This window comes from Ylistrum balloti, unplaced genomic scaffold (genome assembly GCF_031769215.1).
Source record: "Ylistrum balloti isolate Yb309-2 unplaced genomic scaffold, AGI_CSIRO_Ybal_v1 Utg371698, whole genome shotgun sequence".
Classification (NCBI taxonomy): domain Eukaryota; kingdom Metazoa; phylum Mollusca; class Bivalvia; order Pectinida; family Pectinidae; genus Ylistrum; species Ylistrum balloti.
The window spans coordinates 4,100-19,788 of record NW_026782856.1 but is presented as its reverse complement, the minus strand read 5'-3'; the positions used below and the strand labels follow the sequence as shown (position 1 = coordinate 19,788).

Sequence of the window (15,689 nt, the reverse complement as noted above, 5' to 3'; positions counted from 1 at the left end):
GAAGTAATAAACCTCGGTTCTTCACCCAAACCTGATAGCCTATGTGTTTTATGTTATGAATACCAAGTACCGTAGAGATAATGCGTTGCTTCGAGACGAGTAATGGATTAATAGCAATATTATGTTTATAATAGGTTATATTAATAATATGAGGACTGCTGACCTGCCGGCTGTCTTCATTAGCACCGGCATAGGCCTCTGCTATCTATGCATGTGTGCGTATCACGTGTGCAGCCTACTTTCGTTTCTAGCATTTCACTTCCGGTTGGTGCGGCGAGGGAATTATCTATTTTGGTTTTCGGCGCTAAATTCTTCAGATGACTAGCTTATTGTTTTTGTTGGTAAGAAAGTTGATACTTTGTGCTGGGATATCGAGTCAAAAGTAAGAGTGATAAAATATAATCAAAATCAAAAGATAATGCGTTGCTTCGAGACGAGTAATGGATTAATAAAATACACAACGCGAAGTCATTTGTGTGGCAAACTCTCATCTCCTGAGCCCGCCTACTACAATGTAGTTAATTATTATGTGGCAGAGACAGCCTGTCCGGGTTTTTCAGATGATGAATAAACAGTATATTCTGCATTGTAATTAAATTGTAATAACATGATAATAATGATGATTGTGCAGTATCGTGGTGTCTAGTACTGTCCTGTGTTATTGTCCAGCTGTCAGCTGTGTAGTGTCATGTGCTTCTGTTTATGTTCTGTGACCTTTACCTGTGTGCTAGTCATGTGACCCTTCCCCTACCTGTCCCACTGCTGGTCATGGGACTCTTTCCCTACCTGTCCCACTGCACATGCTTGGCATGAGCATTGGACAGAGGTATCGCAGTGCTGACTGGATAACAGACACCAGGCAGGAGGTAGGAACTTTTAACTTGTTTAAATGTATTAATGTCTAATTTTATTCAATGCTAATAATGTAATAGTAACTGATTTACATAGTCAATTATGATGTGCTATACTAGTGCACTTTATATATCTGTAATATCTTATTTTAATTGATTCACTGTGCTAGTGTGTCAGGTGAAAAGTGTTCAGGCTTGTGGCCATTTTGAAATATCCATAATGTTTAAAAGTAATTAATTTATTCTAGGAATTTGGGAATTTAAAATAATCCTAATTTAGTCATGTATATATTGTACATTTTATGGAAGTAATTGTAGTAGTCTTTGTAATCAGAGAACCTTTTTTATATTTGTTGTTTAGGCCAAGCCATTGTTCATGTTCAGTTCAAATTAGGTATATCTATATAGTTTGTTGAAAGTAACATGTCATAGTAATTAATATAGTACACATGTAATATTATAATTAAACTATTGTCTGTAAAGTCATCAGTAATCTCAAGTTTCAAGTATTTTAAGATAATGTAATGTAATGCATTGTAATGTAATGTAAAGTCCAATCTGTGATGGTATTGTTATCTTATAGTATTGTTGAAATTGTGTCCTATGGTAATCCGTAATGTACTGTCCGTCTAATATAGTGTTGTATTGTTTTCATCTATTTCTGAATAAATATGTATGAACTGAACCTGAGTTGGTGTCGTAGCGTCCTCTGCCCCAAATCCAATCCCCATTTCAATTATACAGGGATATTAGTTACTAACAACATTTACCTCCCCTTCCTGCAATTACTCTCTGTGCATGTGTGTTATCCTATGTGCATATGATGATCTACAAACACTTCACATGTTTTAAAGGTGACAAACATAGAATAAGTAAAAATATCCGAATTCCGCTTTAATCTTGCACAATTTTATCATATAAACTCATACCAACCTGTATTTTCATAAAAAAAATGTTTTAAAAGCATTTTTGAAGATTAGTAAAATACCACAATCTTTCCGTGTTACCGCCATGAAATGCTACCGACATGAGTTATCTCCCTTACCGTGTGACGTCATATGAGACCAACGAGATTTGCCCTAGAGCGCGCCATTTGTCAAGTGAAGTGGTCCGGAAAAATGTAAACAATATGGTTCAGTGTGTCGCTATAAACTGTACGAATCGAAGCGGACAGAGAGTGAGTTTATTTGCATTCCCAAAGGACGACAAACTAAGAAATGCGTGGACTGTGAAGCTAAAACGACAAGACTTTGTGCCAACGAAACACAGTCGACTCTGCCAAATCCACTTCAGTCCTGAATGTTTCACCAAGGATCCCCGTATCTCAGAATCCATAGGATACGAACCGAAATGTTTGAGACTTAAGACGGATGCTGTGCCAACTATTTTTTATTTTTCTTCAACCCCGAAAACACCTCGTCCTGTTAATACGACGCAAGTAGCCGATTCGCCTTTCCTTTGGGAAACTCCAAACAGAAAACGGTCTAGGAGTCAAGTTATACAGAAAAGACGCAGATTGGAGGTAGATACATCAATTAATTCAATAGCCTTCTTAATTTTCACAAATTATATCTCATCATCAGTCCTTTTCCAGGTAACTGTGGGTAGCTTTGTAATAGCTTTTCCTTTTAGACTCGGATTTGATTTATTTCTAAGACAAACCATCATTCGTATACATCAGACTTCACATGTAATTACATTTGATTTGTAACAAATCCCTGTGCTTCAACGCCTGCGGCCTAATCCATAAAACTTGTGAAAATATAATTACTGTAGTGTAATGTATATTTATGAAATATCTACATAAACAGTAAATCATGGCCCAATTTTCACCAAAACTTGAAATATTAATCCTCATTGAAAACTTACATAAGTTCATTAAGGAAAATCTTAATTATATGCAAGCTATGTCTTCCTTCGGGAGTTCAGATTTCCATGATTAGTAAAGGAGGAATAGGATTCATGAAACTAGGCCAAGCTCTAACAATGTACAGTACATGTATATGGTTATTCTATACTGTCCTGAAAATAAGTTCATTTTATTTTAGGTTTTATCCGAGATAACAGAACTACATCAAGGAAATGAAGCTGAAAATGTGGAAAACCTGCATATGGATGTTTGTACCAATTTGTATAGATCGGACCAATGCCATATTGAGACTCAGACCGATTCAAGCACAACTGCTGATAAATGTGTTGGGTCAGATGAACCAATGAATAATTATTCCGTGGGTTGTCAAGACTTCTTACAATGTAGTTGTAAGTATAACCATTACTATATATTACCAGCTAGAGCATCCTTCATCAAATTATATTTTATGCATTAAAGCATAATATAAATTCCTCAGGCCTATTCACTTCAGAAAAAAAACAATATTATATTGAGACTTTGTTTCATGGACATTGCATTTTATAAATTTAATCAGTAGTATAATCAGTACTGGAACTATATGGTCATACACATTAATGTAATTAATTATTAGATTAAATTTACTATAGTGAGAATGAGTGTAAAATTCATTCTTAACATTTTCATATGTGTGGTATAAATAATACCATTAAGAAGTTTTGCCGTGATGATACATCTTAACTCTCATCTACAAAACAACACATTATCTAAATATATATATATATATATATATATATATATGTTGTAGCGACGGAGACATGTTGGCCTTCAGGTAACATCAAACTTGAAACCAAGAACTACATCCTGTGCAGTACAGGCAACATGCAGAATAGAAACCTCATCGACACAATGCAACCGTTACAGAAAAAAGTCTGATGAGTCATCAGCAAAATGTGTAGATACAATCATTCAGTAACATTAGTAATGATGCGTGTTGTTCAGGTGTCCGAATGCGCCATGAACTGGCGAGAATTTGACAATCTTAGTCCCATATATGATGCCAATTCGTCCTCAATTAAAAATAACCCATTATTTTTTTCTACGATTTTCTCGTCTTCATTTTTTTTAATGAATATACTAATTTAAGAAAGAGAAGCTGTAATTTGACCGAAAACCTAAAGATAAATTTGTCGTTTGTATAAATTATCTGGGCCGTAATGGACACTTTCGAAGCAGCGTAAAAGAGACTTTTCGGCCAATTAGACGAAGTAGTCTTGGTCATTGACGCGTGATGAGGTGAACTCGATTTGCGCTCTTCCGGCAGAGGAAGATTTCTTTAGACATTATCTTCAGAGTGCACTTCCGAAAAACAAATATGGCTGACGTCAATAACGTCGTCCCAACGATAGCTATGGGGCTGGTCGGGGCTCTTGTCCAGGACCTTGAGCAAGCCCAAGATAATATTACTGAATTTACAGAAATTGACAGTGGGTATTGGGAGTTAGTTTGTGTTGTGTCTGCTGCTAATAAGATGTTCCTACAGGTAGGGACAGCGTGCCAAACCACAGGGGTAGACATAACACAACCAAACACGTGGTGTCCATGTTGACGAACTGCTTTTTATTACACAACATACAGGATGTATCACTACGCAAGGCGATTATAATATTAGTGACGTACATTGCAGATTATTATCCGGAAATACATAACACTCCTCCCCGTATTAAATTGACTAGATTAATTATCGTGTTCACGGAAGAAGTTCTGTTATAGTATTTAAAAAATAAAAATTCCACAGAAGTAAACCCCATCTTTATTAAAACGTCCAGGGCCTGTCCCGAGATCTTCTTTCTTGCAGCCCACTGTGTTAGCTGGGTCAAGTCACTCTGTATTTGGTCCTCGTCCGCCATAACGTCAAAGTTTTTTTTTTTTTTTTTTTTTGCGTACGTCAAATGCTGTCCTAACTACAAAAATAGCATCCCTCGCATGCAGTGCTGCAGTCAAGTGTTATAGCCCACATAGCCTTGGCATACGATCCACACTCATTGATGATCTTAGTTACATATCAGAACATAATGATGCTTCGTTTAGAGTTACGCCCCTTGTGATGTCACCAGCTGACCTTATGACGCAATGAAATTGGCCCATTTTTCGCGATATTAATCAAATCAAGACACAATGGGCTGTCCACTTTTCTATTACACCATAAGAAATTGAGACTGGAATGTATGGAATACATATACTCATTTAAAATTAAAATAATAATTATAAAATGTTCGTAAAAAGAAGTCAACTTGTACCGAACCCACTTCACTTTTGCAAGGGGAAAGCCGACCTCCGACTATGGTGTCATCGGGTATCCGTCCTATTTTTGGAAACATCTTTGTCGAATCAACTATTACGCTCGTTGTGACGTAATATATATATTGACCGATTGGCCAACCAGGTATCAGCTTCTGGAAATCTAATTTTAGCCCGTAAAATCCATTCTGAACTTTGTGTGTACACGCAAACATGTACCTCGCAAATAGTTCCGGGACAAAAAGTCGACTCCAGATTTTTTGTAACTCTTTTATTTGTAAAGTCTTAATGACATGCCTTTGTCATTCAACAATAAAACGTAAATATCAACAAAACAGTAACAAAAATAAAATCATTTACAAATTCTAGTTGGCACAAGATTCATTTATCAATATCATACAAGTGTAGTTCATAGTGAGACATTTGAAAATTGATGTAGATCCGATAACCATTTTCTAACATGGATATCTATTTTAGTAAATAAAACAACTGTGCTAACTATCATCATCCTGAAGACGTACTTGGAATGTTATAGTAGATTATAAGAGTATCTTTTGGGTATAGTTCATGAGGTGCCAAAGCTGAATGTATGTAAATATAAACTTTTTAAAAAATCACACAATACTTTATATATACGTGGAAATTTGAAACAAAAAAGGTATGATCATGAATGGAAAAGATGGTTGGAAAAGTACATGTGTACTTGAACAATTCTTGGTGTTTCTATTATGCATGCACATTGTATAAAATGCTCACCAGAATAAAAAGTACTCAAACATGACTGACTATAAAAATGATATGTGTACTATAAGCACAATAATAACAAATTCAATGGCATGTGGACATGTATTGCTCAGCTTTTAAAATTAGAAATGCTTAATGTCATAAAAACATAATTTTGGCGGGTATTTCAGCAACTGAGCCCTTGGTCACATGATATAAAATATTTTGTTAAGCAATACTATCTCTTATCATATTCAATGCTATCTCTTATCATACTCAATAGTCAATAATCTCATACCATACTCAATGCTATCTCTTACCATACTCAATACTATCTCTTACATAATCACAATACATATTACATATATGTCAGTGCTCTCCTCATGACTAGAACATTACCAATGTTATGACTCATGGCCAATATAAGTAACAGTCATTCATTTTATGAACCTAACTCATTAAAAACAAAAAAATAAATCATCTGGTGTGCAACATGCATTAAAAGATTATGATCTTCTGACATACAGTTTCATTCCAATTGAGTCACTGAAATGAAGTTCAAATATGTGTAAATGTGCTCAAAGACTGGATTACCTTATGTATCCTCCTTGACATGAGAGAGTCTATTGTGACCAGCCTCTCTACTCTCTAGAAGAGATACTCTGTTCTGCTTTTCAAGTACTTGTTTGATTGCTACATTTCCTGTTGCTTTATGGTTGCTGCCCCTGAAGTATTGTTTTGTAATATTATCGTTGAGTTTTTCAAGGCCCTGCTGATTGAACTTTGAAATATTGCCATAATAGCGAACAAGTTCATGCACGTGGTATCTCATTATATGGATGTAAGGAGTAACATCCCTTGCTTGAAAGATGACAACATACCTGGAGCACCAGTCTGAAACTTTGTCCAAGATAATATCTGGGTCCGGATTTTCTGATCGAAACATCTCATTTAGGTCTCTAAAGTCATCCCAAATTGCTTGAATTAACTTTGCTCTGTTTTTGTCCTCAATCAGTTCTGCAGCATTGAAGTTTTTCATAAGAACTAGCTTCTCTGAACCCGTCAGATCTCGGAATTGGAGTTTTTTGGTCTCTCGATCAACTGTGAGTTCAAAGCTAATACCAAGTTTGTTTAACATGCACTCTAATTTGGCTATGTGCTGCATTTTTTCCCTGTCAAGTGCGCCGGAGGTAATTGTTGCGGCTATGTTGTCAAATGTACGTAGTTCAGCTACCAAGAGATTGAACAATTTATCACTTATCCGCATGAACATATGAAGCTGATCAATGACAACTTGATGCGGCTGGACTTCAAACAGTGGTTGGTTTGTGACAGAATAGTACTCCGTTTTTTCCTGCTTTTTTGACCTACCCTTCACAGATTTTCCAATTGTATTACCTTCATTGTAGATATTCCAACCGAGCTCCTTGTTCCACACCTGTCATGGACCATTCTTTGTCAAACCTGCATTTCTCCGACTTGCTGCATTTGCAGTACAGACAAAAATACTTCACCATAATGCCAGGAATCCCAACGGCAGCTAACAAAAACTTATAGTCTCCACCTAGCACTATCTTGATTTCATATTCTCTACCATCAACAGTCAACATACTGCCCTGCAAGTCACTCACTTCTTTACGAATATCAGCTAATCCTGCAGACAGGCTATCGTGCTTTTCCTTGCACCGCAATATGCAGAGGGGATAGTTCCCCTGAGCTGAGCTACATCTTTTTTCATTTATCACAGTGAAGGTCACATTTACAAAATGCAACCTCTTGCCTACATTTGTGCCATCCCCTGAAACTTTTACAGTAATAACTCTTTCCTCTGTCTTCAAAGATTTTAAGACATTGATCAGTTGTTGTTTGAATGATTGTTGGACACCTACGCCATCTGGTGTGTCGGTTATCTTGAAATTTGAATTAAGTTGTGATATATAGCTTTGAAGTACATGTCGTCTTGGTAACGTCTTGTATATCATGCTAAGATTACCGTAGGCTTCTCTGGAGATGTTGAAGGTATCAAGTACATAAACTAGCATATTAAGTTCATCAATGTCATCTTGGGTAAGAGATTTTTCTGAGAAAGAATTTTCAGAATTTGACTCGTTCTCACTTTGGTATATGCTGATAACTTCCTCTTTTCCACCACGTTTAACAACAACAGACACAGGGGTAATTCCATAACACTCTTCTAATGGACCCAAAGCTTCTTTGCAAAATTATTTCTCTAGTTTCCTGCGTTTTGACTGACAAGAATTTGTTAATTCATCAAATGGTCTCCTTTTTTTCTCCGACGACTTCTCTTGGGACTTTATGAATTCTCTGAATTTTTCCTCCACCTGTCTCTTTTCGAATTCTTTTCCCTTTATTATTGAGGAGAAATGCTGTTTTTCTTCTAATAATTTGCTTTCATATGCTTTCTCACATTCACTTTTATGCTTTTCACATTGTTTTTTGGTTTCATGCAGGGAAACTCCCACTTCCCAATCATAGTATGCCTGTGTCAGACCTTCCTGGAATTGCTTAAATTGTAAGCCCCCTTTGCTTCTCGTAGCCTTTGCCTTTGATCTCAGCCTGTACAGCTGAGCTTGTAATTTTTTTATTGCTACTTTATCTGCTTCTATGCCAATAAAAAATAGGTTTTCTAAAACACTTTTTATCTCACAAACAATGTTTTCTGTCAATGCGATATCTTTAAACTGACCATCTATTATTTCAAATAATTTTGCCTTTTGAATTCTCATTTTGTTTTATATATGTCATGTAGTGAACTAAAAAACATTGACAATTAATTAATCTTGAATATCAAACTTGTTTGCTTATTCATATAAAACTGAAATACCCATAGACCTACAGAATGTCTGCATTCAGTAACCTGTTAAAGTCACTCTTGTTTCCGGCAACTTTCACAAAATTGAAAACCAACTGATATCCCCTGTCCAAAAAGTTAACTTCAGCATGGTCTGGAAACAGAGTATAGTCAGGTAGATCTGACCTTTTACTCAACCAAAACTTCACAGTCTGGGTCTTCACATAGAAATGATCTCCTTCATCATTAATTACTCTATAATCCCAACCAACTCCCAGGAGTCTTTCAAAAGCTTGCCTTCCATTTAGTTTGTACACTGTCCTTGAAGGTGTTGATTTGTGAATGTATCCAGCATTCTTAATGGTCTCAAAACTAACCTCATCTAAGGGTTGTTTTAATGTTACAAAGGAATCTTGGGATCCTGGCCTTAATGATTCCTTAACTGCAACTTTTAGCTGCTGTACCCAAGGTTCTGTTATTGGCACAACGGTCTTCAAATTCAAAACACTGACTCTCTCATCGAAGCATTTTGGCCAACCTGTCAACAAAAAATATAGAGGTTTAGCTAAATGACAAAGAAATCATTTGGAGGCAAAGGTAACTAGAACTCTATGATGCCGTGTCTATGTACACTACACGTAATTTAAAACTTTAAAAGTATATTATAGTAGACTTCATCCCCTCTTCAGGGGGACATTTGAGACTATGTCGTCATAAAATTCACAATTTTAGTCAAACAGGTTCCAACATATCTGGGAGTAGAGGAGATGTTTGCAATTTTAGTCAATTTCACCTTTTTGGCCCCACCCATCAGGCACCCATGTGGTGAAGAGCAGATAAATTACACTTTTTGTTCATCTGTGGCCAAGGAAAGTTCATGCAATATTTCATTGAAAATGTTAAGTTTTTGAGAGGAAGTCTAAAATGTAAGAAAAAATTAAAAAGGACAATGGATGCCAGACCACACACAACGATGGACAGAAGGTGATTGTAATGGGTCAAGTTGAGCCTTTTTCGGCTCAGATGACCTAAAAAAACCAGAAACAAAAATAGTAAAGCTATCAAATGACTGAAGATAGAATATTTTTTGCATGCTTTACTTATGGATTATTGGCATAACTATGAAGATTTCAAGGGAAAAAAAGGAAAATCATAATGGATGATGAAGATCAGTTTGAGTAAATTTTACAAATACATACAAAAACATGGAGGGGCTTTAAATTCATTTAAAATATTAAACTATGAGAAGAAGAGAAATGGATGTGGGTGGGGGTAGAAAACAGAAGTCAACAGATGATTCAATATTCTACTTAAACAAAAAATAAAACTGTTTGTATTTTAACATACATGTGCTGATAAAATTATATTGAAATCACTAATAAGTAAAACAAAATCTAGAAAGCAAACAGACTTGCCCAAACTATTTATAAGTGAATGTTATGCATTTCATTAGACATATAAAATATGTTACTGTAGAATATGCTGTTTTACCTATATAATGCACTCGGCAGTACCCATCTGTTTCTGAGAGAATGTCAACTGGGTAAAATCCAGCTTTCCATGTCTTTTGTCTTTGTTGGCATCTATAACCATTTCTGTTTACAGGGATTTCAGGATGGTTCAGCTCACTGTAAAAAAGGAAATGAAATCCAGACTTTAAAAATTAACAGTGATTAAACATATATGGACCATACACCTGTTGATTAAGCTTAGCCTATCTACTTTACATGCATATATGTAGGTAACCACATGTACAGGCATACAGTACATGATAATGGCATGTGTCAAATATTAATTCATCCCTAACTTTGCATGCCTACATCATTTGAAATTAAAGTTAATTAATTTTGCAATCGTGTGTATATATTCTTTAAAAAAACTTTGATTTTACAACACAACAGCTTACGGAAATTTCTATACATGTGGTGTTTAATCGGCAAAATATGAGGGGTTTAAATTCCCGCTACACCGTCTAGCGTTCGCCTGTCCGTAAGAATATGTGTAAATGCACATACCTACATCAGAACGAGCTTGCAAATGGTACAAATGTTGTGTAAAATATCTAAAAACAACACGTACTTACGCATATGAGTTCACCAGACTGCCCTGAAAACAGATTTGTCTTGTTCTCTTCGGACGAGTCCCGGCCATAATGTCTGCCTAAAAAGCCGTCAGTAGATTTCTAACAGGGGAGATAACTCCGTACAAAGAACAAATTTGTTCCGATATGGGTATGCACAAAGTTCTGGTGATAGAATTAGTCAGACGAAAAAAGGCCCTAATTTCACTTTGACTATACATAGTTAGACAACTCTAACCACTGCAGCTTCAATAAGTTTGAATCATTACTGTAGAAATTGGCTAGTTCAAGAATCAATTTAGCGAAAGTAGTAGCTATGCTGATACGTCCGTGCTGGACCGCTAGAAAATTCAAACTGACGCTATTTCAAAATTTTATTCAATATATTTATCAATCAAATACAGAAACAAAATGATTGGATCGAGTACTCATTTGTCTTCCCCCATGGGAGATGTCAACAATAATGCGTTCGGAAACGCAGTGCAAACACAAAATTTTGATTATATTTTATCACTCTTACTTTTGCGCCCCACAAAGTATTTTCTTACCAACAAAAACAATAAGCTAGTCAGAGTTCCGAAGAAGGAGCGCAGTGCATCACTGGGGGTAAACATCTGGCAAAATTTTGATTATATTTTATCACTCTTACTTTTGGAAAATGTGTGATCCCAGCACAAAGTATCAACTTTCTTACCAACAAAAATAGTTTGTGCAGAAATGTAGTTTATGCGAATCTATACACATAGGGAAAACACATCCACACCTCCGGTTATATCTTTTTATTCTCTCTCCTTTTTTTTTATTCTCTCTCCTTTTTTTTTATCTCCGTGCCCCGGAGAGTTACAAACAAAATTGTAAGTGCTACATTGTATGTGAATTATCTCCCCTCACCCAATGACACTGCATCTGCGCTACACCCATTTATAGGTAATTACACAACATCCCCCCCACGCAAAGTAAAATTGAGAAACAATTTTATCATGGGTGTACGGAGATACAATGACATTGGATGTAAAGGTGAAAAGGACTCGCTATACAATTTTACAAACATTACAATATTATAAATGGTAAATATACTTGTATGGAATGGAGTAAAATATAGCATTCTGAACAGGATGACCTTTTGACACAAGCTAGTGTAAATACTGCTACCATAACTGGGTATAAGACATAATTCATCAGACCTGAACACTCGGAGAATCCCACTCTCAAAAATTGTATGCAAAAGCATTGTATAGGAAAATTTGAGCATTTACAAAAAGGTACGGTCAAAATGACAATCAAGTATACTCTATACCCTGGTGTAGTCTTAAGAAATTACCGATCACACAACTATAATTGATTATACTCAAGCATCCATAAATGGCAATATTGATCTAGACATAATTCAGCAAAACTTATGAACAAGAAAAAGGTATATAGTGTCATTCATAACTCATATCAAGGACTATCAGCATATAATATTCGAAATTGAAAATCCATTTAAAATAAGATGCGATATACTACCTGTATATGAAAATATATCAAAAACATATGACATGCATATGGCTACAATTAGGCGCAAAATCCATCTGGCATCATCAACTGCAATAATTCATAATTCAATATTAGCAATGTACCAAAAAGAGGCAAAAGAGTAAGTGATTCATAGTCCATTAATACTGAGGTTGTAAAGAGAACAATTTAATCCTACGAATTAATTCGGACATGGGCAATAATTGTATAATTTGTATCATAAAACAAAAAAATGAAAAAAAATGCAATATTCCTGTATTATTTGATGTACGACTATACAGTATATATACAATGGGCAAAATATTAGGCATTGAGAATCTCTGTGTCAATGTAATCAAAACCATAAAACATGTAAAAAACTCGCGCATAAGACACAAATTTGCAAATTGGTAGCATGATAATCATTGAGCGCATGGGAAAAATTGCATCTTAAAGGAACATCTTCCATCGACTAGGTTAAGATAATAAAACCATAAAAGTTGCATATGTGAAGCATCATCCATTAAAAAAAAACGACTAGAAATATAAGGTCAAACACATAATACAACATATGCATAAAAATGTTTACAAAATACCCACAGTTCACTATACAACCTGACACAAGCTTTCAATACCTATACAACTGGGGGAGGTTTGCGTCTTACAAGACGTTTAGCAGCAGCATCTAAGCGTCTGAACGGAATCCAGAGCGCATTTTGAGCGGGCTCACCAACAAGGTGAACAAGATAGTTCGTGTTTGTGCCATCTTGCCGTTGAGCTAACACACGCTTTATTTTATGTACACCACCATCACTCAACATATCAGACGAGAAGAGAGTGTCAGGGTTAAAGTGTTCATCATCACGGAACCGAAGGGGTTTATTAATTTGTCGTTTAGGTCGAACCAACAGAGATAATGTTGTATGATGCGATGATGCGGAAAAGTTATCAGCACTTAAAGAATCGACTTCAGTCGTACAATCAAACACATCGGAAGGGAGGTCGGTGTTCAAAGCTGAGCCTGGTGAATCAACCTCAGTAGGTGCATCAAATGCGTCAATATCAGTGGAAACATCAAAACGTGGGTCCTGAGTAGGTGCGCGAACAGAAGTAATGGCTTCATCGATGAAAAAGTTTGTTGGGTTAGGAGCCCGAATGTAAGCCATTTTGAGGCGGTCCACGTGTACAGGTTTAGACATAACCTTTCCTGAATCTTTGTCCTTCAGGGATATCATATGAGAACTAAGGACCTGGTGAACGACATAAGGCCCGGACGCCTTTGGTTGTAGTTTGTGACCTTGGCCCGTAGGTATTGTCTGAAGATATACATAGTCACCAGCTGTAAGATCCAATGGGCGCGAATCACGATTAACACGGTCCGTCATTTTCTCACGTGACTTATTGACATTGTCAAGCATTTCAGAACGAATGAGTGACAGCCGTTTTGCTCTTTGACGAATAAAATCATGACAGGTAGCAGGCAGACCTCCAAAGTCGGTATTAGAAACATTGCCAAGAGGAAATTTTGGTCGTTGTCCATACAGAGCTTCAAACGGGGAGTAACCTGTACCACTGTTTACGGAGTTGTTCATTGCAAACACAATTGCAGGTAATATGTCCTCCCAAGTCTTACCTTGGCTAATGTATGGTGTTATCCGCTCAGCTAAGGTGCGGTGAGCACGCTCGCATGATCCCAGACAATGATGCACAAAGGCGGGAGTAAAGAACTGAGCGACTGATAGTAGACGACATACCTCTGCAGTACATTTCGACATAAACTCAGTGCCCTGATCACTAAGAAGCGAGTCACATACTCCAAATTGTTGAAATAGTTCAAAAAGACACTGAGATACCGTAATCACGTCCTTGCTGGGAATAGGTAATACAAATAAATACCGCGTATACAAGTCAATTGCAGTGAAAATGTATGAATTACCCTTGGAAGAAGTTGGCAGTGGTCCATATAAGTCAATTTGCCACACTTCAAATGGAGCAGAAGGCGTTTTGAAAGCAGTGATTGTTGATTTGGTAGGTAGCTTCGTCATTTTACGGGTTTGACACTCGTGACAAGATCGAACATAATCACCGACTATACACGACATCTTGGGGAAATAGTAGTGCATTCTCAAGGTATCATAGGTATGCTGAATACCGCCATGCCCACCCATAGGAGAGTCATGATAAAGATGTAGCATAGTTCGTATCATGGGTTGTGGCAATGCAAGTTGGTAGTGTTCCATGAGCTGAGAGCGTTTCGATTTAGCAATCCGAGAATGAAATAGGAGGTTATCAACAAGGATGAAGTCAGAAGATTTCAGTAAAATCACTCGCGCTTGTTTCTGCGATGTAGGTAAAGCACCATTGGAAAGATATCTATATAAGTCACGATAATGTTCATCAACCTTCTGTAAATCAATGATATCTTGCCTTGAGAAATTTGTTGTATTAAAAACCTCAAGATTCCGTATTTGGTCAATCTGCGGGTCAGATTCTGTTTGTACATCAATACTGTCCGTTAATATTTCTAGATCTGACTCGTCGTCTTTGTCGGACATCTCCCGATCATCCAACGTTGTATGTTGTATGTCCTGTGTCAGATTCATCTGATTTTCCAATGCTGGTGGTAGTGGAATATGAATGTCGGAACAAAGTGGCGATAACAGTTGATGGGATTGAAGTACCTGCTCATCACTGATGTCTGAAGAATCTAAGTCTACAGAGTTCAAGATTTCAATGTCATCATCCACTCCAATGGAAGAATCACACAGAACATTGTTATGGTCTGAAACGGTTTCTGTAGGGACTATCCCGATATCGGACTGTGGTTTGGAGACTTGACTTTGTTGAGGTTTTGAAGCAACAGTACTTCCATGAGACATGCGTTTGTGGTAGATATGTCGTGAATGTCCAATACGTTTTTGATCAACGGCGTCATCTGTGTCAGCATCATAGCCGTCATCAACATCATCGAAGACTGGCATTGGTTGACGTAAAGCAACATGTTGCACTTTCTTAGAGTTAATGTTCAAACACTGTTCATTACTATCAACAATGACAACATCATGTTTCGCCGACGGAACATCAGTATCAGTATGTTGACACTTTAACAAATCTCTGATGTCTTGTCCATTAGGCAGATTGATGACACATTGCGGTTCATTAACATATGGGAAATGCGGATCATCCTCATTTGGGCTGGAGAAATGTTCATTTTCATTTGAACGACATCGACTGAGGGCGTCCTCTACGACCATATTTGCGGCAGGTTTGTAGTCCCAATCAAAGCTGAACTGCTGTAGGATAGCCAACCATCTTTCATATATGGCACCATGAAATTGTTTCTGGTAAAGTGGTCGGAGTGCCTGGTGGTCACATTCGATGATAAAATGGCGTCCCCGCAAATAATCTGCACAGTCAAGAACACTGGTCACTACACCCAACAGTTCTAATTTTGTAGGTCCATATGACTGTTGGCCTTTATTTAACGACTTCGATCCAAACCGTATGATTTTGTGGATGCTAGGTTCTGCATGCGTTTTATCAACCTCCTTTTCCATAGTATCTGTGGGGTGAAGCTGG

The 15,689-nt window shown here is 36.8% G+C and overlaps 1 pseudogene; it reads left to right on the top strand.

Annotated features, from left to right (window-relative positions):
* Positions 1-1,980: 1,980 nt before the first annotated feature.
* On the top strand, positions 1,981-3,676 carry LOC132563363 (uncharacterized; annotated as a pseudogene).
* Positions 3,677-15,689: the final 12,013 nt, after the last annotated feature.